At 43.1% G+C, this 24538-nt stretch overlaps 2 protein-coding genes across 5 annotated transcripts in view; one reads left to right on the forward strand and one right to left on the reverse strand.

Moving 5' to 3' along the window:
- LOC116421206 (protein FAM228B-like) overlaps positions 1-6678 on the reverse strand; it is a 42409-nt gene extending 35731 nt beyond the window's left edge. Inside the window, exon 1 of the mRNA XM_031949561.1 lies at positions 6550-6678. The gene's annotated coding sequence lies outside the window, so the exon portion shown is untranslated. The remainder of the gene's footprint in view (positions 1-6549) is intronic.
- PFN4 (profilin family member 4) overlaps positions 6454-24538 on the forward strand; it is a 35168-nt gene continuing 17083 nt past the window's right edge. Inside the window, exon 1 of one of the 4 annotated variants that reach the window (XM_031949569.1) lies at positions 6454-6572. The gene's annotated coding sequence lies outside the window, so the exon portion shown is untranslated. Of the gene's footprint in view, positions 6573-6755; positions 6839-24538 lie in introns of those variants that run through there. The other 3 variants (XM_031949568.1, XM_031949565.1, XM_031949566.1) reach the window with 3 other exon arrangements.

Consider the following 24538-nt stretch of genomic DNA (forward strand, 5'->3'; position numbering starts at 1 on the left):
ATGCAGTTTTTGTCTGTGATTGTGTGTGCAGAATATCTGTGTTGTGTCTGTTCTGTGAGCCAGATTTTGTTTAAAGAGAGACAGAGACAGAAACAGACACAGAGAGGCAGAGAAAGGCCTGGCCTTTTCCCGTAGACTTCAGCTCTGGCCAAGCTGGGGGCTGCAGAAAAAGTCAGCTAATTTCTGGGAGCAATGACTTGGGAGTTTGGCAATTGATCATCTCAAGATTACAAAAGTGCTTAGCATGAAACAAGTGCTATGTGAGTGATAACTTTTTTATTGGGTTTGATTGCTTCATAATTGGTAAGTTTACATGGATTTTTAGTTGTGAACAACATACAAAACCAACACTGAGATGAATTTTGTGTGTGTGTGTGTGTGTGTGTGTAAAGTGATTTGGAAGCAAATTCAACTAAATTAAGCCCTCTTCGAGGAAGATAGTGCATAAAGAGAGTCTCTTTCTCTTCACCCTTCTCTCCTTTCCTGACTGCAGCAGGGACATGTGGACAAATGAGGTGAGAGGGAGAGAAAGTAACCGTGCTCAACCAGTTCAGTGAAATTTGTTATTTGAGATATGATAGTAAAAGCAATTTTATATAAATTGTAATCCTTTTGCACTGACTTTGGGAAAAGCAGAAAAGGACTTGGCAGTTTTTAAAACAAACAGCCTAGTCCACAAGCCGTTTCTGATTCACAGAGGGGGAAAGTAAAGCCTTATCTTCATTAGGTTTGCATTTTTAAGATCTAGAGACCTACAGCCCTGAAGTCAGGAGGACCCAAGTTCAAATCTGGCCACAGACACTTAACATTTCTTAGCTGTGTGACCCTGGGCAAGTCACTTAACCCCAACTGACTCAGAAAAAAAAATCTGAAGACCTGAGACTATGCAGCTCTGAATGGGGGGAGGTAAAAGAGAACAAAGAAAGCTGAAATCAAATCAAAGAAAGTAAACAGACAGCAAGTGAAGAGGAGTCTTTCTGGAATTCCTCTTTAATTGTAAATTTGTTAAACTTCATGAAAACTATTTTGTAAGGTTATTATCCCTGAGAAATGATATGAGTTACACAAGTCCCAATGAAGGAATGAGTTTACTGATAATCTATAACTTTGTTAAGTAGGAACAAATTCTAATGATTGGCTTTTACATCAGGATGCTGAGCTTAGGGCCCTTCCTGAGAGGTCAAGATGACCTGAAGTTTTATTTGATGAATCTCTTACAATTATATGAGATGATCACTATTAAATGGTATATGCTAGGATTTCAAGTGTGTTTAAGCACAAGAACTTAGAAATTTGCGTGGAAATATTAAAATATTACTATTGGAAATTTAAATCTGTATTTGATTTGATTTGAAGTAAAAAAAAAATAGGTTATTAAAACAAAGTTCTGATAGCTTACCTTAGAGGGTCACATGTTTGTATCCTCTAATTAGATGATGTATGTTGCTTTCTAAAACGTATAATAGGTAATTTGTAAAAATGATGAGCTATGCTTTAAAATTTTGTCAGCTCTTCTGGGCATATGTATAAGTTTTATGAAATTTGGTCCAAAGTTATTTAGATATTGGTTATATTGTGAATGAAAGTTTTTAAAAAAGAGGTGCTTTTAAGAGCAAGGGACAAGAAAGATTGATTTGCAAAAGCTAATTTTAATAGAACATTTGGTTAGAATATCACAAAGCAAATTATTGATTTTTAAAATAACTTTTTAATTGGTGTGTACATTAAAACTGTAAATGACTGCAAGTTACATGAGATTCTTATCCATTTTTGTTCATTTGGGTATCACTTATGAAAATTGTGAAATTGGTAATTAAATTATTTGTCGTTATATTGAAATCTAAAGTTGTTAGGTATTTTGTGAGTTATGTAGATGCCAGATGATGATGGGCACCAAAGTTGGGGTTTGGTCATGTGAGGAATTCACATTGGCCATTATCTTTGGTAAAAGGTAGATTTTTGTGGAAAAGGGCAAGCTCCTAGTGGAGTTTGCCATTTGCCAGGGGAAAGAGACAGCCCATGAGGTTGGGGCATGACCTTGGCTGGCAATCTGGGTCCTGGTACCTAATTAGCACCTAAAAGAGTTGGCTCTAAGGAGAAGTGGAGTCAGGAAGCATAATGGAGAGAGACCACGTGGAGTGGAGGAAGGGAAAGGGGAAGATCTGTCTTAGGCTTGGAAGATTTAACTCCCCTTCTGCCCCATTTTTTAGAAGCGAGAGAACAAGCTGCATTCACTGGAGCTCACCCCACCCCCTTGCTGGTTAAATGAAATTACTTTAACATTAATTGCTTTTATTGTTTAAAGAAATAGCTTACATTTACATGGTGTCTTTTTATTTTTCAAGTCAATGGCCACTTTAAGACAAGGACTTTGATGCTGTATCTTAGATTCCACTGCTTAGCAATACAAGGAACTTTTGAGAGCTTTCTTAGAATCACAAGTTCTCTGAAAATGATTATTTCTGCCAAGATCTCCATCTGTCTTCAGTAAATTAATATTTATTTAAATGCATAATGGTCTCCTTGTTTAATGAATATGATGACAAATATGATCTACAGATTTCTTGAAATACCCAGAGCAGGATTTGAACCTGATACCCCTGACTAGTTTTGACTGTGTTTTGCAGGCGTTTTTGATTAGTTATGCACATGATTTTTAAGACTTGAAGCCCCTCATTGGTGAAATTTGCTATTGAGATGAAATCTCTTGGAACGTAACAAACATTGTTTTGAGGTTCAAATTTGGGCATGATTGTGGGACAGATCGTGAAGTCAGTGATCCACCATCTGAAAGAAATATGCCTTAAGTTCCTCAGAGGGAACCCTATTTGGCCAGAACTGGAGGACCACCTTAGCCTCTGCCTAAGGTGGGATCCTTCTGGCTCAGTTTCCAATTCTATTTCTGTCGTTCCCCCGGGGTCTAGCTATGAGGTGGAAACTACAGGAGGTTGTCAGAGCTTTATCCTATCATGGATGCTGAGACCCTGAAGAATCAGTTTGGCCTGATTATATTATTTTATAATCAGGTCTTGGCTTTTTTCCTCTTACAGTAAATTTCTGTGATCAGAGCTAGTGTTCAGTGGAAGTATGTAGATGACAACTTGATCTGCAGCCCAGCCCTGGAGGCTTCTCTGGCTGTTGCCATAGAGCCCTAAACTCTCTTGCTTCCTGGGGTGAAGGTTTCTTTGCCTGAAGGCCCCCCTTTGCCTAAGTATTGGGGCCACCTCCTCATTGGGAGAGGGAGCAGACAATCTCAGCACACCCTGCTCAGATGAAGATTTTTGGGACCTGGAAGGCACATTAATCTCCTGCCCAGAGCCTTTGACACTGTACACTGATGGAAGATGGGCCAGGTCCTAGGGGTCTCTGGAATCTGATCCCAGATCCATTGCTTACTTCTTAAAGAAATCCATGTCTTTGGGGTGACCCCCTGCCTTAGAGCTCCCTGCCATAGCCCTTCCAATTGGGGAAGCCCCTAAGCTTGTCCTGGGCCACTGGTGGGAGGTTATGATCAGAGCTTTAGAATTGGGGAAAGGAATGAGAGTGAACATCTGCACTGACTCCATGTTTTGCATGTCTCATGGGGCTGCAGGGAAAGAAAGGGGATTTTTAACAGCTAAACATTCCCCCATTAAGTACGAAGGGGAACAATTACTGCTGTCCATGGACCTAGAGAGGTTCCTTGTTTCCTAAAGGGGAATGAACTTCAAGTGAAGGGAAGCAGGCTTACAGATCAGCTGCCCCTTGCAGGGGTTCCAACTGCTTTCCGTGCTTTACCTGCACTAATCGGGTAAAAGCCTTCCCTTGGAAGCCTAAGGGCCCTAGGGTTTCTGCTGGGGGAGATCATATTCCCTGAAGGCCACATTGTGCCACCCATGGCCCCTACTCCTTTGAGGAACCAAAAGCAGTTATTTGGGGAAAACATTCATTGGTATTTATCCTAGGAAAAGCTGTCTGGATGAGAGACATTCCTGATAGCCTCATCTCCCCAGCCTTCCTGTGGGTGGGGTTCCTGGCTACCATCCCCAGTAACCTCCATACTAACTCCCCTTTTGTTTATCCTTTTTCTTTTGCTCATGTTTGGTCTTGGAATTTTTAACCTACTTGAGAGTTGTTTCTTCCAGACTCCAAGCCATGGAATTCCATCTCCTTGGCCAACCTGCAATCTCCATGCCTGCTTCTGACACTCAGGCCCCCCACGCTGCCTACAAGTCATGTATCCCCCCTCCTCAGTCCGGACCCCTGGTGGGCAGGGACAGCTCTAGGCCCCTCATCAGCCTGAGGCAGCTCCATAGGATGAGACCTTCGTCCCTTTGTCCCAAGTGAGTCTGGGTCAGGACTGCTGGAGGTGGGAAGGATGGCCCTGAGGCCCTGGGCCTCCACAGGGCTGTGGTTCTGCGGGTAACTGGCAGCGCATCTGTTGGTCTGGGATGACTGGGTTTCCAGAACAGATGGTGGGAGATGGTGGAAGCGGGGTCTCTGACTCCTGCCCACTGCTTTAAGCAGCAGTATCCTGCCTCCCACTTGCTTATGCACCTGATCACTAGAATAGTTCAGATTTCTTGACTAAAATGGTTCCTGAAAACTTCCACTGATGGCGGGGATTGGTTTAAATGGTGGAGGGCAGGTTACGGTTAATACTGAAGAGAGGGGCCAGCCTGAAAGTCCAAGTAACAAGGATGTCCTGGTGGAAAGAATGGATCAGGACTGGGGTGAGAAAGCTTCAAAGGTGTGAAAAAGAGGGGGACTAAGTGGGACCAGGCGAAGATTTCTCAAAAAGTCTGAGGTGGAATGGGCCAGACCCCAGGCCCGCAGGCCTGCCCATGATCCCTATTCTCAGGGTTGTGGGGCACAAAAGGTCAGACCCTAGGTCTAAGCTCCAGGAAGTGTTGTGACCCACAGGAAGTAGACCCATTGCTGACCATTGGTCAGAGGTTACTTCCTTTTCAATCCATCCAGTGAATCCGTCTTTTGCTATTTAACCAAATTCACCATTTCTGGCTCACTAGGCCAAGCACATGCTGGGGGAGATGGGAGCGGAGAGGCTCTAGGTCTGCTCAGGCGTGCTTGGGGCTCTCCTTGCAAGAACCAAATAAATGCTTCCCTTTTGTATCTAAAGAAGCCTCTGATCAGTCAATCTGGGTGCGGGGGTCTAGGCCCATCCCCCAACGCCCCCAACAGTTGGTTCAGGATATGGCACAAGGTGGGACTTAAAATATATATTGCAGGGGTGAGGACCGTCTGGGCTTAAGGCCCTCGGAAATCATTTGCTGAGGCTTCTGCGGGCAACGATCAGCAGAAAGCCAAGCACCGCAGCCTCCCTCGACTTGTAAGCTGATAGCTTAGTTTGGCCTAGGAAGGGTGCTGCCCTTGGCAGGAAAAGGAGATTCCTCCCCAGCCCTGGTATGGAGGCTTGCAAGCACCAAGAATGAATGGCAGAACCATGAAACCCCCCTCCCCCAATGGATCCCTGCAAGAATGAATGAATGGGGGGATGAATGAGTGAATGAACAATGAATAGAAGAATGAGTGAATAAACGAATAAAAGAATGAGTGAATGAACAATGAATAGATGAATGAGTGAATGAACAATGAATAAAAGAATGAGCGAATGAACAATGAATAAAAGAATGGAGGAAGGGATGTCCTTATAAATGGATATGTGCATGAATGAAGGAATGAGGGGATGAATGAGTGAATGAACAATGAATAAAAGAATGAGTGAATGAACGATGAATAGATGAATGAGTGAATGAACAATGAATAAAAGAACGAAGGGAAGAATGTCCTTATAAGTGAATAAGAGTGAAGAGGTGAATAAACGGATGAATGAATAGGCAAATGCAATGATAGCTCATAAATTAATCCCCACATGAATAAGTGAGCGAACAAATGAAGGAAAAACCCAATAAACGCCCTTTTTAGATGGGAACGCCGGCAAGGATGGATGGAGGGAAGAGCGAACTAAGCAAAGGGCGGCGCGCCGGGCTGCGTGCGCCCCGCCCCGCCCCGGGAGGTTAGCGGTCCCCAAGTCCTGCGTGTCCCCCTCTCAAACCCTGCCCTGCTACCCTTGGCCAGCAGGAGGCGCTTTATTAAAGCTTCCGGTCGCAGGACGCGGGCAGGACGAGGACAGGGAGGGGGCGGGGTTAATGGGGGGGCAGAGCAGCCCCGCCCCCTGGGCAGGCTCGGCCCCACAGCGAGCGCGAGTAGCTCCTCCTTCCGGCCTGGCACCTGCGGCAGCAAATGGGAGAGAGGCTGCCTGGCCGGCCCCCCCATGCCTCTCCCCAAGCTGCGCCGGACAGTCGCCCGCAGGTCCTTCACGCTGGCCCGCCCACCGTCCGTCTCCAAGGTAACAAGGGCGAGCATCTCCCCAGGGCCCGGGAGTGGCACCTGCTGTAGCCAATGGCGGCAGCGCGCTCCCTTCCACCACCCGCTCCCCGCAGCCCGCCCCCGTCCCGAGCGCGGCTCGCGGCCTCGCGCAGGCGCCCCCGCGGAACGGGCGCTGAGGTCAGGGAGCGGCCCCCGCCCCCCGTCCCCGCGGGCCCGGACCTGCGACTAGGCGATGGTCCCAGGTAGGCAGCCCCCGCCGTCGTCCCGCCCCGGTCCTCCGCGAGGTTGGCGTCCCCCGCTGTTTCCATGGGGACCGTGGGCGGGCTTTGTGGCGCCTTTGACGACGGGCACCAGAGGCGACCAATGGAGCAGCCCGGCGGGAGGTTGGACAGGTCCAGGTGCCCCCGGGAGAGGGGATGACGGGGAGGAGCCGGGACGGCTCGGGCTCTGGAGAAGACGCTCGGACTTTGTGTTGATGCGCGCTCAGTTCTGGGCCCGTGTGTCCGAGGTACTGGGAGGCACCGCTGGCCAGCGCTGACGGACGCTCACGTGGCCCCACAAGTCCGCGGGCCGGGTCTGCATCGATCGTGCCACCGGCCCGTGGGCGGGAGGGTCAGAGGTCCGAGGGCGGGAGGGTCAGAGGTCCGAGGGCGGGAGGGTCAGTGCCACCGGTCCGAGGGCGGGAGGGGCAGAGGTCCGAGGGCGGGAGGGGCAGAGGTCCGAGGGCGGGAGGGTCAGTGCCACCGGTCCGAGGGCGGGAGGGTCAGAGGTCCGAGGGCGGGAGGGTCAGAGGTCCGAGGGCGGGAGGGGCAGTGCCACCGGTCCGAGGGCGGGAGGGTCAGAGGTCCGAGGGCGGGAGGGTCAGAGGTCCGAGGGCGGGAGGGTCAGTGCCACCGGCCCGTGGGCGGGAGGGTCAGAGGTCCGAGGGCGGGAGGCAGAGGTCCGAGGGCGGGAGGGTCAGAGGTCCGAGGGCGGGAGGGTCAGTGCCACCGGTCCGAGGGCGGGAGGGTCAGAGGTCCGAGGGCGGGAGGGTCAGTGCCACCGGTCCGAGGGCGGGAGGGTCAGAGGTCCGAGGGCGGGAGGGTCAGAGGTCCGAGGGCGGAGGGTCAGTGCCACTGGTCTGAGGTCGGGCCTGGCCGCGGTCGGGGCCCGTTGCTAGGACGAGTGACGAGGCCCCGTTGGTTCGGGCTGGACAACGCCTTGGGCCGGTGCGGGGAGGCCAGAATGTTCCGGGTCTTTGCCAGCCCAGCATGAGCCGCCCTTGGTGCCAAGGCAGGGAAATCTAGCCAGGCCGGGCCGCCCGCCATCCCTCAGAGGTGGGCCCGGGCCTCGGAGCCCCAGGAGCCTAGAAAGTGGCCCAGCTCAGCAGCTGCCTCCGCCCGACTGTGCAGTGCCTTGGACGCCCCTACAAGGGGCCGCCTTCCTTGGGCGGGACAGGCGTCTTCTTGTGAAATGATCAGTAGGGAGGAGACTTAACCTCCCCCTCCCCGGGAAAAGGCGCAGGCGGAGCCCCCTCCCCAGGAAAAGGCACAAGCGTAGCTCCTTTGGGGAGTTATGGCTGAACAAGCTACTTTTAGCTCTAAAAATCTTTCAACACTGGTTGACACTGGGTCCCTTCGGTCACCATGGTTGGGTCCAGGCACCGGTTGGTCAGTGTTGGGCAGACTGGTCGCCATCATGGAGCAGTGCTGTTTGGGGGGGGGGGGGCTAACACAGTAGTGACTGACTAGTGAGTAACTCTGGTCAGTCTGAACTGAGCAGTGGTTCATTGTGGCTTAAGACTACCCGGGGAAGAGGAAAGGATTAAGTATTTACTTAGCACCTGGCACCAGGCTCAGCAATTTGTTTTATCAATCTTCCTCACAACCTTTTGAAATAAGTGCTGTTATTATTCCCTTTGAGGAAACTGAGGCAAAGAGAAGTGAAGCTACTGTAAATGTCTGAGGCCAGATTTGAACTCGGGCTTTTCTGTGTCTTGGGCAACGCCATTGGTCAGTGTGACTTGGAACGTGACCCTTGGTTCCATCGTTCAGTGACTTGGGACAGGTTGGTGCCGTTGGTCGGTGTGGCTGGAACTGGTCAGCCCCCTGGCTGCATCACTGGCCAGTCGAGCTGTCATTGGTATGCTACTTGCCTTCCAAGGACCTCAGCCCTGACAAATGATGCAGCATTCCAAAGGGGCCTGGGATCTCATACTGGCCATTACTAGCCTTGCTAATAAATGGATCAGGCATGGATCCTGTGCCTCTGTTTCTCAAAGCATGAATCTGCTTTGCTCCGCTTGGCCCACTTGCCAGCAGCTGAAACCTGCCCAAGACGACTCCATTAGAGTCAGCTCTTGGAGAGCAGGGAGGCTCCAGGGCTGGCAATCTTGGCACAGAGCAAACATTTCATTGACTTTAAAATCATTCATTTATCAGCCAACTTATGTTGGAACTAGTTAGCATTCTTGATCATTGTTAGAACTGGTCAGGACTCCTGGTCAGTCATAGGGAATGACCAAGCACGGTCATGTAATAGTGTGGTGGTGTAAGAAATGATGAAAGGGCAATTTTAGAGAAATGGGGGAAGTCAAGTGGAGCCAGCAGGATGTGAGCAAAGTGGCTCGGAGCCATCACAACAAAATGTAAAGACAACCTCTGGAAAGAGGAATTCGTGGCTGGGCAGCCAGACACCATCTAGGAGAAAGGGGACATGAGGGGTAGGGAGGCTCAGGCTTTGCTCTGATTACCTGGACACATTTGTTACCAATTTTCTATTTCATGGTCAAGGTCAAGCAGCACACTCCTGCTCTTGGTCCTTTTGGTTGTCCCTGCTCCACTCACCTTGGACCCAATTTCCCAATGCAGAGACCCCTGATATAGAAAGAGCTGAACTAAAGTCCGTAACTTACTGGCTTAGCAGAGCTTGTTCTTCCAGAAACCAAAGGTCTAATCTATTGGAGGCATTGTGCTAGATTGGGGAGGGGATACTGAGGGGGGGGGATGGAGGCAAAAATGAAACTGTCCATACCCTTGGGGAGTTCAATGTAATTATATAATTGAATTCCCTCAAAAGTTAACTTTGTAAGGAAAAATATTGATTAGTTGTGCTGATTTTTTCTTCTTTTTTTAAAAATTAATGTTTGTTTCAGGAGAGGGCTCAGAGAGAAGGGTAAAGGAAGGGATTCTAGGGAAAATTGTGGTGATATAAAAACAAAATCAATTAAAATTTTCTTAAGTTTTTTTAAAATTAACAATGTAAAGTTCTCAGGTTCCTTTTAAATGAGTTGGTTTCTTTTAGTTTTAGTAATATTTTTATTCCAATTATCTATAAAGACAATTTTAAACATTTTAAAAAATTTGGAGCTCCAAATTTTCTCCTTCCCTTCCTCCCCCAAAAGATAAGAATAATGCTTCTATCTGTTTTCCACAAAAAATCTCTTTAAGGTGGTGATCAGTGGATTTTTTCTACTTCTATTTTCCCTTCATATTCTACCATTCCAAGACAAGTGTCTTGGTTTATTTCTTGCATTATTGTGTCAATCAAGGTTCTTTTTTTTTTTTTTGTCACATTTTTCATATAGACCAATTATTCTTACGTTTTCTCCTCTTGATCTCTTCTCCAGATCTCATTTTTCTTACATTTCACATTATTTGAAGTGTACATGTATATAAATGTGCATACATACACAGACATATATAGAAAATTATAAGATGTATGTCATATAACAAGAATTATTGTAGTTATATATGTAGTTTACATATGTGTAGATATAGGTATAAATGCTACTGGGGAGATATGTTCTCTGTCTTACCTAGGTGACATCATGGTGACTTTCTCTGATTTTTTTTGTCAGCTTGTTATTCAGTCATGTTGTCTCATTTGGAGTTTTCTTGTCAGAAATACTGGAGCAATTGGCCATTTCCTTCTCTGACTCATTTTACAGATGAGGAAACTGAGGTAAACAGGGTGGAGTGACTCCCGGGGCCACATAGCTAGGAAGGGGCCGAGTCTCTCTGACCACAGGCTTGTTCTCCTGTCCACACTGACCCTGAGCTGCCTCCTCTCCTATTCTTCTCCCTCCCTTAGGCCCATAAGCGTTAAGAAACATCGATGCGACTGGTTGTTCATTCTATTAATAGTGTGACTGGCAATTAAAAAAAAAAACAAAAAATAATTAATTGTTCAACAAATACTGCAGTGAGAAAGATCCCAACCAGGGTCAAAATCACTTCAACTACTGGCTTCTCATCAATTCTGGAACAATCCCACCATGTAATTGGGAATGAATCCAACCATTCTGGAGAGCAATTTGGAACTATGCCTTTTGGGGCTATCAATACAGCAGTGTCTCTACTGGGCTTATATCCCAAAGAGATGTTAAAGAAGAAAAGGGACCCGTATGTGCACAAATGTTTGTGGCAGCCCTTTTTGTAGTGGCAAGAAACTGGAACCTGAGTAGATGCCCATCATTTGGAGAATGGCTGAATAAATTGTGGTATATGAATGTTATGGAATATTATTATTCTATAAGAAACGATCAGCAGGCAGAGTTCAGAAAAACCTGGAAAGACAGACATGAGCTGATACTGAGTGAAATGAGCAGAACCTGGAGAGCATCGCATGCGACAACAGCAAGATTATACAATGATCGATTCTGATGGACATGGCTCTCTTCCACAATGAGATGGTTCAGGCTGGTTCCAGTATCTTGTGATGAAGAGAGCCATCTACACCCAGAGAGAGAGGACTGTGGGAACAGAGGGTGGACCACAACATAGCATTTTCACTCTTTTTGTTATTAGATTGCATTTTATTTTCTTTCCCAATTGTTTTCCTTTTTGATGTGATTTTTCTTATGCAGCAAGATAATCGTATAAATATGCATCCATCTATTTGTTATGGGCCAGAACTCTGAACTTTTGAAACAAAGGATTCTTACAAGATACTAAGTCAATGGAATTGATAGAGACAATGGTTATTTAGCCTGGTGCTTAACAGTTCTCTAGCTCAGTACATGTACTTAGTACTGAATATAGTTCCACAAGATTCACACCTATGATAAGAGAGCATATAAGCTCAGACAAACTCAGCCAGGTTCAGAACTAGGGAAGACAAAGAAGTGGTGGCAGGCTCTCCTCCTTTGCTTCTCCACTGAAACCAAGATCCGGAAGGCCTCCAGAAAACTAGCTGAGCCCCAAGTGAAGGAGACAAGACTTTGAAGGAGACAACAAAGGATTTGAACTTTAATCCCTGGCTCCTGGTGTGGTGATTGCTGAACTGAAATGAAGGCTGCTCCCAGAGACCCCAAGAAAACCTGAATAGAAGATTACATTTTAGAGAGAATACTACATATATTGGACTTACATATTTCTATCATATTTAACATTAAAAAAAAAAAGAAATAGTTCCACTATTAAGCTTTCTTATGGCTGCACACTCCCGATTTCCCACAAACAGCACAAATTTGCATCTCAAAGAGAACACAGACTGGTGGAAGACCCAGAACACCTGGGCCAGAACAGGGTCCTTCTGATACAACCAGAAGATCTGAGAAGGACCCAAGCTGGGAATTAAGCCATGAAGTGCAAACACCTGAAGGCTGGGGTAGGGCAAGCCAGGCTTGGTTGGAGCCTCAGCAGGAACCACAGGAATGTCTACCTCCTGGACTGCATACAGAGTCTGGACAGACTGAGGGGAATGCTAGGCCCAACTGACCTGGGCAAGGAGCCAGGGCACTGGGAGTGCAGGGACAGGGGGACAGAGACACTGCTCTGGCACTTTCAGGAGAGGGAGCTCTTGGTTTGGGGTTCCAGGTGAGAGGGGAGAGCTGAAGTGAAGGCAGAAGGACCACCTCTCTACCCCACGATTAGAGATGCTTACAGTAATATTTCTCATTTAAAAAAAAATGAACTGGCAAAGAACTCCACCACAAAAACTTACTATGAGAACAGGGAAGACTTGGATTCACCTTCAGAGGAGGGCATTGAAGTAAAAAAAAAAAAAAAAAAAAAAAAGCTGCTTTTGCCTCCAAAGAGTAATTTTTTAAATTATAACTTTTTATTGACAAAACATATGCATGGGTAATTTTTCAATATTGACCCTTGCAAAAACTTCTGTTCCAATTTTTCCCCTCCTTCCCTCTCCCCCCTCCCCTAGATGACAGATACTCCTATACATGTTAAATATGTTAAAGTATATGTTAAATACTATATATATATGTACATATTTATACAGTTGTCTTACTGCACAGGAAAAATTGGATTTAGAAAGAAGGCAAAAATAACCTGAGAAGAAAAACAAAAATACAAGCAAACGATAACAGAAAGAGTGGAAATGCTATGTTGTGGTCCACACTCATTTCCCAGTGTTCTTTCTCTGGGTGTAGCTGGTTCTGCTCATTACTGATCAACTGGAACTGATTTGGATCCTCTCATTGTTGAAGAGAGCTAAGCCATCAGAATTGATCCTCATATAGTATTGTTGTTGAACTGTATAATGATCTCCTGGTTCTGCTCGTTTCACTTAGCAACACTTCATATAAGTCTTTCCAGGCCTCTCTGTATTTATCCTGCTAGTCATTTCTTTAATTCTTTAACATTAATATTCTTTAACATTCATATATCACAAAGAGTAATGTTAAATGCCTTCCTGAAAGAGGCATTCCCTGAAAGAACTCAGAATTAAGGCAGATAATTATGAATTATTACAGGAGGCTGCCTCTTTTAAAAAAGTTTCCCAATGAGGACAGAACCAAGCTGGCAAAGAAAGGCAGGAAGTTGTCTGAATTCCCCCAAATTTGTCTTCAAACAAATAATACTTCAAAATGCATTCTGGAGCAGCAGAACCATCAGGAAGATGCTATGAATTAATTTTCCAGCCCAAACTTAACAAGCCACCATCAAGGCTCCAAACCAAAGGACAGTCCAGCAGTGAGGTCCTGTACCTCTGCCACAAGAAGTGTGGGACACTGCCTGCTAAATGTCGGGAGCATAATCCAACTCTTAACAAAATGAAAAGTCATGAAGATAGGGTGGTAAGTGGACAAACAAAAAATTTGGCCATCAAAAATTACTAAGTTAACAGGAGATTAAAAAACAAATTCAAAAGAGGACAATAGTGTAAAATGGCTACATGCAACACTTAAAAGAAAAACATGAGCATAAAAGCCCCCCCAAATTGAAATGAGCTAAAAACATAAAAACTTATAAAGTTAAAGTTATAGGATTACTATATTTCCCTCCATCCTATTTTTCCCATTTCTCTGTGTCTCTCTTTCCTTCCCTCTTTCTTTTTACCTTGTCCCTTCTCACAAGTGTTTTTCTTCTGAACACCATCATCCCGATCCACCCTCCCTTCTATCTGTCCTCGCTGTCTCTTGTCTCCCTCCCTTCCTATTTCCTTGTAGGATAAGATAGATTTTTACACACAACTAAGTGTTTATATTATTTGAACCAATTCCAATGAGAGTAAAGTTCAAGCACTACCCACCAATCAGCTCTACTTTCATATTTCCCTCCACTGTGATAGATCTTTCACACCTCTTCATGTCTGATTACTTATCCAATTTTAACTCTCCCTTTTCTTTTTTCCCAATGCATTCCTCTTATCTCATCCCTTAATTTTATTATTTGAATATTATTCCATCACAGCCAACTTATATTTCATGTCCTCTATGTATATTCCTGTAGAGGGATGAAACTATTGAATTCAATGCACTGAGGTCAGGAGAAGTTATATGAGAAGTAGGAGAAAAATTGAGAAAAAATGAGAAAAATGCAAGAGAATCATGAATTTGGTGAAGGAGGCACAAAAATATGGGAAAGCAGTATAAAAATTCACTGAAGGAAAGAACTTAAAAAGTAGAATTGTCCAAATGAAAAAAGGCACAAAAGATCACTGAAGAAAATAATTCCTTAAAAATCAAAATTGGGCAAATGGAAGCTAATGATTCTATGAAACACCAAGAAACAGTAAAACAAAATTAAAAGAGAAAAAAAATAGAAGGAAATGTGGAATATCTCACTGAAAAACAACTAACCTGAAAATAGATTAAGGGCAAACAATTTAAGAATTATTGGACTACCTGAAAGGCATGATCAAAAAAAGAGCTTAGAATAATCTTTCAAGAAACCATCAGGGAAAACTGCCTTGATATTCCAGAACCAGAACCTAAACTAGAAATGGAAAGAATCCCCATTCACCTCCTGAAAGAAATCCCCAAATGAAAACTCCCAGGAATATGATAGCCAAATTCCAGATCTTCCAGGTCAAGGAGAAAATATTGCAAAGAACTAGAAAGAAATAATGCAAAGGATCACACAAAATTTAGCAGTATCTACATTAAAGAATAGGAAGCTTGGAATATGATATTCTGGAAGGCAAAGAAGCTAAGATTACAACCAAGAACAAGATTCAAAAGCATTAAAAAAATAAATAAATGGGAAAGATTAAAATATAACGGACTTAATAAGTTAAATAATTTGCAAGGGGAAATGATAGTAATGCTTAAGAACTTTATCATTATTAAGGTAGTTAGGAATACTTAACGACCACGCTAGCACCCAGGACACCCCAGAATCAGCCAGAGTCAGGATAAGCAAAAGTCCATCTTTATTCTTGGTCTTTAGGGGTAGAAGTGAAGGAGATGGAAGAGAATCTCTGCAAGCGCCTTCTTCCTCATCTACTGTGGAGAGTGTGTCCCTGGCTAGCTTTACTCCACCCCCTAGTCCCTCCTACAATCCTCTATACACCAATCATTGAGCCAGTACAGATAGTGGAAAGGACCATTTTCCAAGCATATGCCCATAGAGTGTTGTCCCATCAGTAGTTAGCCTCAAGCGCTCAGCAGTCCTGACCTCAGTGCATTGAATTCAATAGTTTCATCCCTCTATAGGAATATACATAGAGGACATGAAATATAAGTTGGCTGTGATGGAATAATATTCAAATAATAAAATTAAGGGATGAGATAGAGGAATGCATTGGGAAAAAAGAAAAGGGAGAGTTAAAATTGGATAAGTAATCAGACATGAAGAGGTGTGAAAGATCTATCACAGTGGAGGGAAATATGAAAGTAGAGCTGATTGGTGGGTAGTGCTTGAACTTTACTCTCATTGGAATTGGTTCAAATAATATAAACACTTAGTTGTGTGTAAAAATCTATCTTATCCTACAAGGAAATAGGAAGGGAGGGAGACAAGAGACAGCGAGGACAGATAGAAGGGAGGGTGGATCGGGATGATGGTGTTCAGAAGAAAAACACTTGTGAGAAGGGACAAGGTAAAAAGAGAGAGGGAAGGAAAGAGAGACACAGAGAAATGGGAAAAATAGGATGGAGGGAAATATAGTAATCATAACTGTGAATGTAAATGAACTTATACATAAAATGGAAGCATATAGCAGAATGGATTAAAAACCAAAATTCTATAAAATGTTCATAAGAAACACACATTTGAAGAAGAGGGAAACATCCAGGTGAAGTTAAAAATTAAAAAACCAACAAAACAGGGGTAGCAATCACAATCTCAAGCAAAACAAAAGCAAAAAGAGATCTAATTTTAAAAGATAAGGAAGGAAACCACATTTTGATAAAATACAATGAAATAATGACAGTACTAAACATATATGTGCCAAATGGTATACCATCAAATTTCTAAAGAAGTTAAGTGAGTTATAAAGGGAAATAGTAAAATTACACTAATGAGAGATATCAACTTCCCTCTCTCAGAACTAGATAAATCTAAAGAAAAAAATGAAAAAGAAAATAGTTAAGGTGACTGGAATAGTAGAAAAGTTATGGTAATAGACTGTGGATAAAACTGAATGGGAATAGAAAGGAACATACCTTTTTCAGGATACATAGCACCTACATACAAACTGACAATGTATTAGAATATAAAAACCTCACAATGAAATGCAGAAAACCAGAAAATTTTAAATGCATTCTTTCCAGATCACAATGCAATAAGCAGTACTTTCAATAAAGGGTCATGGAAAGATAAATTAAAAATTAGTTGGAGAGGCAGCTAGTTGGCATAGTGTATAGAGCATCAGCCCTGAAGTCATGAGGACCTGAGTTCAAATCTGGCCTCAGATACTTAATACTTCCTGGATGTGTGACCTTGGGCAAGTCATTTAACCCCAATTGCCTCAGGAAAAAAAATCGTTGGAAACCAAGTAATATAAAACTAAAGAATGGGCAAAGAACAAATCATAGAACCAATTTCATTAAAGAGAATGAAAACAATGAGATAACATAACAAAATTCATGGGATGAAGCCAAAGCAGTATGTACAGGAAATTTTATATTTCTAAATGTTTACATCAATATAATGGAGAAAGAAATAGCAACCAAATTGGAAATTCTGAAAATCAAAGAAGAAATTAATAAAATTGAAAGTAGAAAAACCATTAAACTAATAAAACTAGGAACTGATTTTATATAGGAAAAAAAAACCCAATAAAATAAACCACGGGTTAATTTTATTTAAGAAAAAAAGAAAACCAAATTACCAGTATCAAAAATGAATTGACTATCAAAGATGAAATTAAAGCAATTAATGGAGATGTTTTGTACAATTACATGTCAATAAATCTGATTATCTAAATGAAATGGATGAATAAATTGGTTATATTTACAGATGAGAAAATAATACTTAAAAATACAAAAACAAAACAAAACACACCCATCTTGGTAAAAGAAATTGAAGAAGACATCAGTGAAGTACCTAAGAAAAAATATTTAGGACTAGATGGATTTACAGGGGAATTTTACAAAACATTTAAAGAACAATTCATTCTAAAACTATATAAACTGTAAAAAAAAATTTTTTTTCGAGTATAAGAAATAAACCTTACATTTCCATAACAAAGTAGGACAGGAAAAAAAAAAATTGTTGCATGAAACTGCAAATCTATTGTGTGTAACTTGTCTTTCCTTTTAAATGGTGTAAGATATTAGTCCATGCTCAATTTCTGCCAGACCGCTTTTCAGCTTTCCCAACAATTTTTTAAAACCAAATAATGAATTCTAATCCTCCAAATGTAAGCACTTATACTTAGCAAACAAAGGTTATAACCATTTTCTGCTGTGGACTGTATGTCTCCTCTGTTCCACTGATCTGTATTTCTATTTCTTAGCTAGTACCATATGGTTTTGATAATTATAGCTTTACAATTCAGTAGACCATTGGAATTGGCCTGAATCATCTTATTGTTGAAAAGAGCCACAAATCTCTTTATATGCTTTCAAGTGTTTTTAATAAGAATGAGTATTGAATTTTGTCAAAAGCTTTTTTTGCATCTATAGCCATGATCATAGAATTTTTGTTACTTTTATTGCTGATATAATCAATCATATTCTGAGTTTTCCTTTTGTTAAACCATCCTTGCATTCCTTGTAGAAATCCCACTTGATCACAATGTACAGTCTTTATAATATATTATTGGAATCTCCTAACTAGAATCACTACCACTCTATAAGTTTCTGTGATTCTCTATTACAAATTCTGCCTTGGGTTTGACAAAGGGAACCAAGGACTCAAGAACACAGGACCGAAAATGGAGAAGTGACTGAGACGCCACCCCACACCTCTCAGATGGGCTAAAATGACAGGAAAAGATAATGATAAATGTTGGAGGGGATGTGGGAAAACTGGAACACTAATGCATTCTTGGTGGAGTTCTGAAATCATCCATTCTGGAAAAGTTTGGAACTATGCCCAAAGAGGTATAAAACTGTGCATACCCTTTGATCCAGCAGTCTTCTTATTGGTGTTATATCCCAAAGAGATCATAGAAAAGAGAGAAGGACCCACACAGCAGCCCTAATGGCAAGGAAGTGGAAACTGAGTGGACACCCATCAGCTGAAAAATAGCTGAATTAAGTTATGGTACATGAATGTTATAGAATATTATTGTTCTATAAGAAATGGTCAGCAGGAGGATTTCAGAAAAGTCTGGAGAGACTGACATGAACTGGTCCTAATTGAGGTGAATTAGAACCGGGAGAACATTGTACACAGCAACAACAAGATTATGTGATCAATTGTGATGGACAGGGTTCTTCTCAACAATGAGGTGATTCAAGACAATTCCAAAGAAAATGTCATCTGCCTCCAAAGAGTGAACTATGAAGACTGAATGTAAATCAACACATATGTTCACTCTTTTTTCCTTTTTCCTTTTTTTCTTTTTTTTCTCGTTTTTCCCTTTTATTCTGATTTTTCTCTCCCAACATGATTCATAAGTTAATGTGTAGTTTTCTTTTTTATATGAATGTACATGTATGACCAGAAAAAAAAAATGGAGGAGTGGGGCAGGAATCCAAGAACTTGAAAATTATCTCAGAACCAGTGCAGCAGGAAAGGTCAGCAGCAAGGACAATGTTGGGTAAACTAAGTTACTTATTTAGTATGATGCCAATCAAACTATCAAAATATCAATTGGTAGAGTTAGAAAAGATAATTACAAAATTCATCTGGAAGAACAATAGGTCAGGGATATTAAAGGAATTGATGAAAAAAATGCAAAGGTGATCTAGCCATGCCAGATCTCAGACTGTATTATAATCATCCAAATCACTTGCTGCTGGTTAAGAGATTCAGTACATAAAACAGAGTTAAGGATCATCATAATCTAGTGTTTGATAAACCCCCAAACCTTACTTAGCCTTGGGATAAGAACTCTGTTTAACAAAAATTGCTGGGAAAACAGCATGGCAGAAATGAGATATAGGCCAACTTTTTATACCAAAATAAGGTCAAAAGGGTAAATAATATAGATGTAAAGGGTGATACCATCAGGAAATTAGGGAAGCAAGGAAAAGAAGAATTTGTGACCAAACAAAATGGCCCCAATTTTCATATCTTTCACCAATCAATCATTGTTCCCTAGTTGAGATAATCTTAACTTTACCCCATTGATTATATTCATAAGGTGTCTCTCAAGTGTGGATTCTCTGATGTTCAGCAAGTTTCCCTTTCTTTTGGAAAGATTTTTCCACATTCATTATAATTTTTAGTTTTCTCTGCAGTGTGGATTCTCTGATGTTTAATAAGATACCTCTACTCTCTAAAAGCCTTTTGACATTTATAATATTCATGAGGTCTTGCTCCAATGTGGACTCTCTGGTGTTTAATAAGATAATCTCTTCTCTCTAAAAGTCTTTTCACATTGATTACATTTATAAGGTCTCTCTCTAGTGTGGATTCTCTGATGTTTAGTAAGATACCTCTTCTCTCTAAAGTTTTTCCACATTGATTACATTCATATGGTTTCTCTCCAGTATGGATTCTCTAATGTTCAGCAAGTTTCCCTTTCTTTTGGAAAGTTTTTCCACACTCATTACATTTGTGAGGTTTTTCTCCAGTATGGATCTTGATGTTTAATAAGATATCTCTTCTCTCTAAAACATTTTCTACATTGATTACATTCATAAGGTTTTTGTCCAGTGTGGATTTTCTGATGTAGAATAAGATAAGTCTTCTGTGTAAAAAGACTTTTATGGCTGCCCCACAGAGTTGTGCTCTCTGCAGTAGGGATGCTGGGCAGGTTAGTTCAAGAAGGGACCCCAGTGTCTGGTACCTTATCCTGCCAAGAAATCTTCAGAATCTTCCCAAGACAACTCAAATGGAAGCAATTCGGGTTCCTGGCCTGGTGCTGCGATCATAGCAGATTTCCCAGGTATACAACCATGAGGTCAGCACAATGACTCTGCGGACCTCCAGTTGGGTGGTCAGTCCGAGATTTCTCCTCTTCCACACTTTTCTTCAGAGCCTCCCAAACACTGAGCTAGCTCTGACTATGTGGAGGCCAACCTCCTTATCAGTGTGCACATCCCTGGAAAGTGTCCCACTGAGGGGAGAGCTGATCCACAGCTTTCAACCTTCTCCATTTGCCATAACTGATGGTTCCCCCTATTGATGAGGTATGGATCATGGCAGGAATATGGGTTGGTCTCCTAGTTCTCCAAAACACCAAGTTAGGGCGGATTTGCAGCGAGAAACACTACACAAAAGGCTGTGATAAGAAAAGGCACTTTATTAAATAGAGAAAGACACTAAGATGTTCTCTTAGTGGGCAATGTCAAAGAATTGTAAAGAGACATTTTCTCAGGGCTTACTTATATACAGAAACAAAACAATTTGGGCTTTGCATCCGAAAGGAACATACTTGAGATAGGGTGTGGGAAAAGAGTCTTTCCCTGGGAATGTAGATTTAGCATCCAAAAGGTGCATAATGTGTGGGAAGAGAGTCTTTCCCAGGGAATGTAGATTTTGCATTCAAAAGGTGAATAATGTATGGGAAGAAAGTCTTTCCCAGGGAATGCAGATGCTCTTCTGGACGAGGCTGTATTGTCCTCATCACGATGAATGGCACGACGCTGGCTGATGGAGGACCTGAGTTTTCTGGGTGTTCATTGTTAGGCCAAATTAGCACAAAAAGCAGAGAACTGAGCCCTACTTTGTTGCATCTCTGCCCCAAAGCCTGCATTATGGGCACAATCATAAATCACACCCTAACATTTCCTCTACTTTAGTCTTGGCTTGTAGCCTTTTCAAGTTGAAGAATTTCGCTTGGTCCCTTAGTTCCAGCATTATTAAAGTCTTTTGTGACTCTATGAGAATCGGAATCTTTCCAACAAACTATGAACTATTGTAATGCTGGAGAAACTGAGGCAAGACAGAGATAGGTTTTTAGTCTTTTAATGTGGACAGTTTAGGCTAGCCAAGGGAATCACACTCATGTTCAAAAATCATTGGATCCAGAGTGACTGGGGGTTTATATAGCAAAGCCAGCAGGTGATCCAGAAACAAAAAGAATCAGTTTGTTTAGCAGGCACTAGTATAAAAGCAATTCTATTGTTCTCAGCCCAAAGCAAAGAGCCCATGTACACAATGATGGCGAGGGTTTGGGATGTATATATACGGTGGTGGGAGTAACAGATCTCATACAATGATGGGAGTGGGCTTAGGATGCACACAATGATGGGAGTGGGCTTCAGGGGCCCTTCCAGGGTCAGCATTTTCGGGAACAATAGAAGCACCTCCCAGCTATGCTGCCCCAGGAAGCAGAAGAACAGAAATAGGCAAGGTCACTCGGTGGTCACTGATCTAGGGTGTGAGGCTGAGTTCAGGTTCTTGGGACAAGCTTACAGGGTCCTTTATGGTTCAGCAGCATAACTCTCACAAACAACCCCAGATCCACTCCCTCCCCTGGGGAAAAGTCCAAACTCAGGGAGCAAGTTCCAGTGTCCTAAATGCAATAACTGTGAGACAGAAGAGAGCAGTGTCTGCTGGCCGCTCATGGTGGACACAGAGATGGCAGCTGGTAACCCTCCCTTCCATACTGTGGAAAGCTTGTTTGGACAGGTCTCCCCCTTTACACTGGGAGATTCTGGGGGAGGGGTCCTGCTTTTCCCCTCCCTTTCTATGGAGTTTGAACAGTGTCTGGCACAGAGTAGGGTTTTTCTGATTTCTTGTTGATTTAAAGAACTGGCTGAAGAGATTCAGAGACCGGGGAAGGTGTGTGACCTGGGGCAGAAAGCCCCCAGCAGCCCCAGAAGACAATCTCTGCTGGGATGAAAAAGGCCAACCCCTGGGGGAGGCCTCCAGGCTCTGCTCCAGGCCGGTAGGTACAAGACTAGGGAGAAGGATTTTCACGGACCTTTATTGCCCAGAGGGAGAACTTGGCCACAGGGAAGAAAGGAGGTGGGGGGAAGAAGTTGTGTGTGGGGAGGGGGTGCCAGGCAGGTACACTGAGCAAAGACAAGACCCCTGTCCTTGTGAGTCAGCTGTAATGTGGGGGAGCTTGCCAACAAACGGGAGGGCACCATGAGGGCTGGGGAGTGGGGGTCAGTGCTCCAGATGCCCAATGAGTCAGAGAAGCAGAACAGTGTTGTTACTACTGTATTCAATCTCATACCTATTTCTAAAGAAATGATCATAAGTATTGCCATTTCATTGCTTCATTGCTGTCTTCAGACTAAGCTGGAAAAGGAGAAGGATCTCAGTGGGGAAGAGGCAGGAGGCTAATTTACAGAGATAAGGTTCCACCAGAGTTATAAAAGCCCAGGCCCTGCCCTCAGGGCACAGCCTCTGCCCTGCTGAGGGAGGGAGGCAGCAGAGAAGGTCAGGCAGGGAAATGAAAGTGGTGGAGTCTCCTCCCCTCCCTCTCTTGTCCCTTCTTTTCTGTCCCCCTCCACTCCCCATGCTCCTACAGAGCCCCGGGAAATAGAAGAGGCTTTGGATGGGTCCCAGATGGGTCTGGATCTGAAAGTAGGACAGCCAAATCTCCAACCCAGAGCTGGGGGCAGGAAGACAGGACACCTGGGGCCTGATGAGAAGGCTGAAAGCAGGACTTCTGGGTCTCTATGAGCAAAGCCTGAAGTTTGGGAAAGCAGCACCCCATGGCAAATCTGGGGACAGTGACTCCAGACACTTAGGAAGGGATTGGTGTCTGGAAGAATTAGGGGCCGGGAGCTCATCCGGTAGCCAGATCTTCGAGGTGTGATCCTGCCAGACCCGGAGGACACTCAACATGGAGACCCAGGGCAAGAGCAGCCAGTACAAGGTAGGACCTGTGCTGGGCCCTGGCTCAGACCTACCTGGTTCCTATACCCACACAGCTGCCTTTCAGAATGTTGAGAGACCTCAACTCCAAGGAATGCAGAGTAGTTTAAAGCCTAAAACTTGTACCTTCCAGCCAACCCACTCTGGGAGGATCCTCCTAATCTCAGAGCCCCACCCAGCCCAGAGCTTGGGGCCATCTGGCCCCCCCTTCCCAAATCCTGCCTTCCATCGGATTGAATGCCTTCCCTACAGGAATAATCTCCCCCCAGACTCTTCCCAGGGCTGCTTTCTACCTGGCTGGGTGGTCATGCTCTTGACCATCTTTCTCCCCTTGCTCTGAGACTCAGATCCTCTGCCTTCAGAGCAGAAAGTCGGCCAAGATAAAAATGGGCCACCTAACACCATCTACCAAGATAAGGTCGAAGTGGTCATGATCTAGACATAAAGAATGACATTCTAAACAAATTAGAAGAACATAGGATAGTTGACCTCTCAGATCTGTAGAGTAGGAAGGAATTTGTGACCAAAGAACAACTAGAGATCATCATTAATATAAAATAGATAATTTTGATTATATTAAATTAAAAAAAATTGTATAAATAAAACTAATGTAGACAATATTAGAAGGGAAGCAATAAACTGGGAAAACATTTTTACAGTCAAAGGTTCTGATAAAGGCCTCATTTCCAAAATATATAAAGAATTGACTCTACAAGAATTCAAGCCATTCTCCAATTGATAAATGGTCAAAGAATATGAAGAGGCAATTTTCAGATGAAGAAACTGAAACTTTCTAGTCATATGAAAAGATGCTCCAAATCACTATTGATCAGGAAAATGCCAATTAAGACAAGTCTGAAATACCACTACACATTCTCAGATTGGATAAGAGACAGGAAAAGATAATGATGAAAGTTGGAGGAAAACTGGGACACTGATATATTGTTGGTGGAGTTGTGAATTCCACCAATCTGTAATCCAACCATTCTGGAGAGAGATTTGGAACTATGCTCAAAAAGTTATCAAACTGTGCAGACCCTTTGATCCAGCAGTGGATCCAGCAACTGGGCTTATATCTCAAAGAGATCTTAAAGGAGGGAAAGGGACCCACATGTGTAAAAATGTTTGTGGCAGCCCTTGTTGTAATGGCAAGAAACTGAAAACTGAGTGGACCCATCAGTTGGGGAATGACTGAATAAATTTCGTATATGAATATTATGGAATATTATTGTTCTGTAAGAAATGACCAGCAGGAAGATTTCAGAAAGGCCTGGAGAGACTGACATGAACTGATGCTGAGGGAAGTGAGGGAATCAGGAGGTAATTGTACATAGCAACATCAAGATTATGTGATGATCAATTCTGATAGAGGTGGCTGTCTTCAACAATGAGATGATTCAGAACAGTTCCAATGATCTTGTAATCAAAAGAGCCAACTACACCCACAGAGGGAACTGTGGGAACTGAGTGTGGTTCACAACATAGCATTTTCACTCATTTTGTTGTTGTTTGCTTGCATTTTATTTTCTTCATTTTTTTTTCTAGTTTGAGTTAAAATGTCAGCTGGGGATCAGAACTACTCTTGAGGGTCAAAATAGATGGGTGGATGAAGTATTTTTTTCCATATAAGATAATTCAGATATGCATTAAAA

The sequence above is a fragment of the Sarcophilus harrisii genome, chromosome 2 (assembly GCF_902635505.1).
Source record: "Sarcophilus harrisii chromosome 2, mSarHar1.11, whole genome shotgun sequence".
Lineage (NCBI taxonomy): Eukaryota > Metazoa > Chordata > Mammalia > Dasyuromorphia > Dasyuridae > Sarcophilus > Sarcophilus harrisii.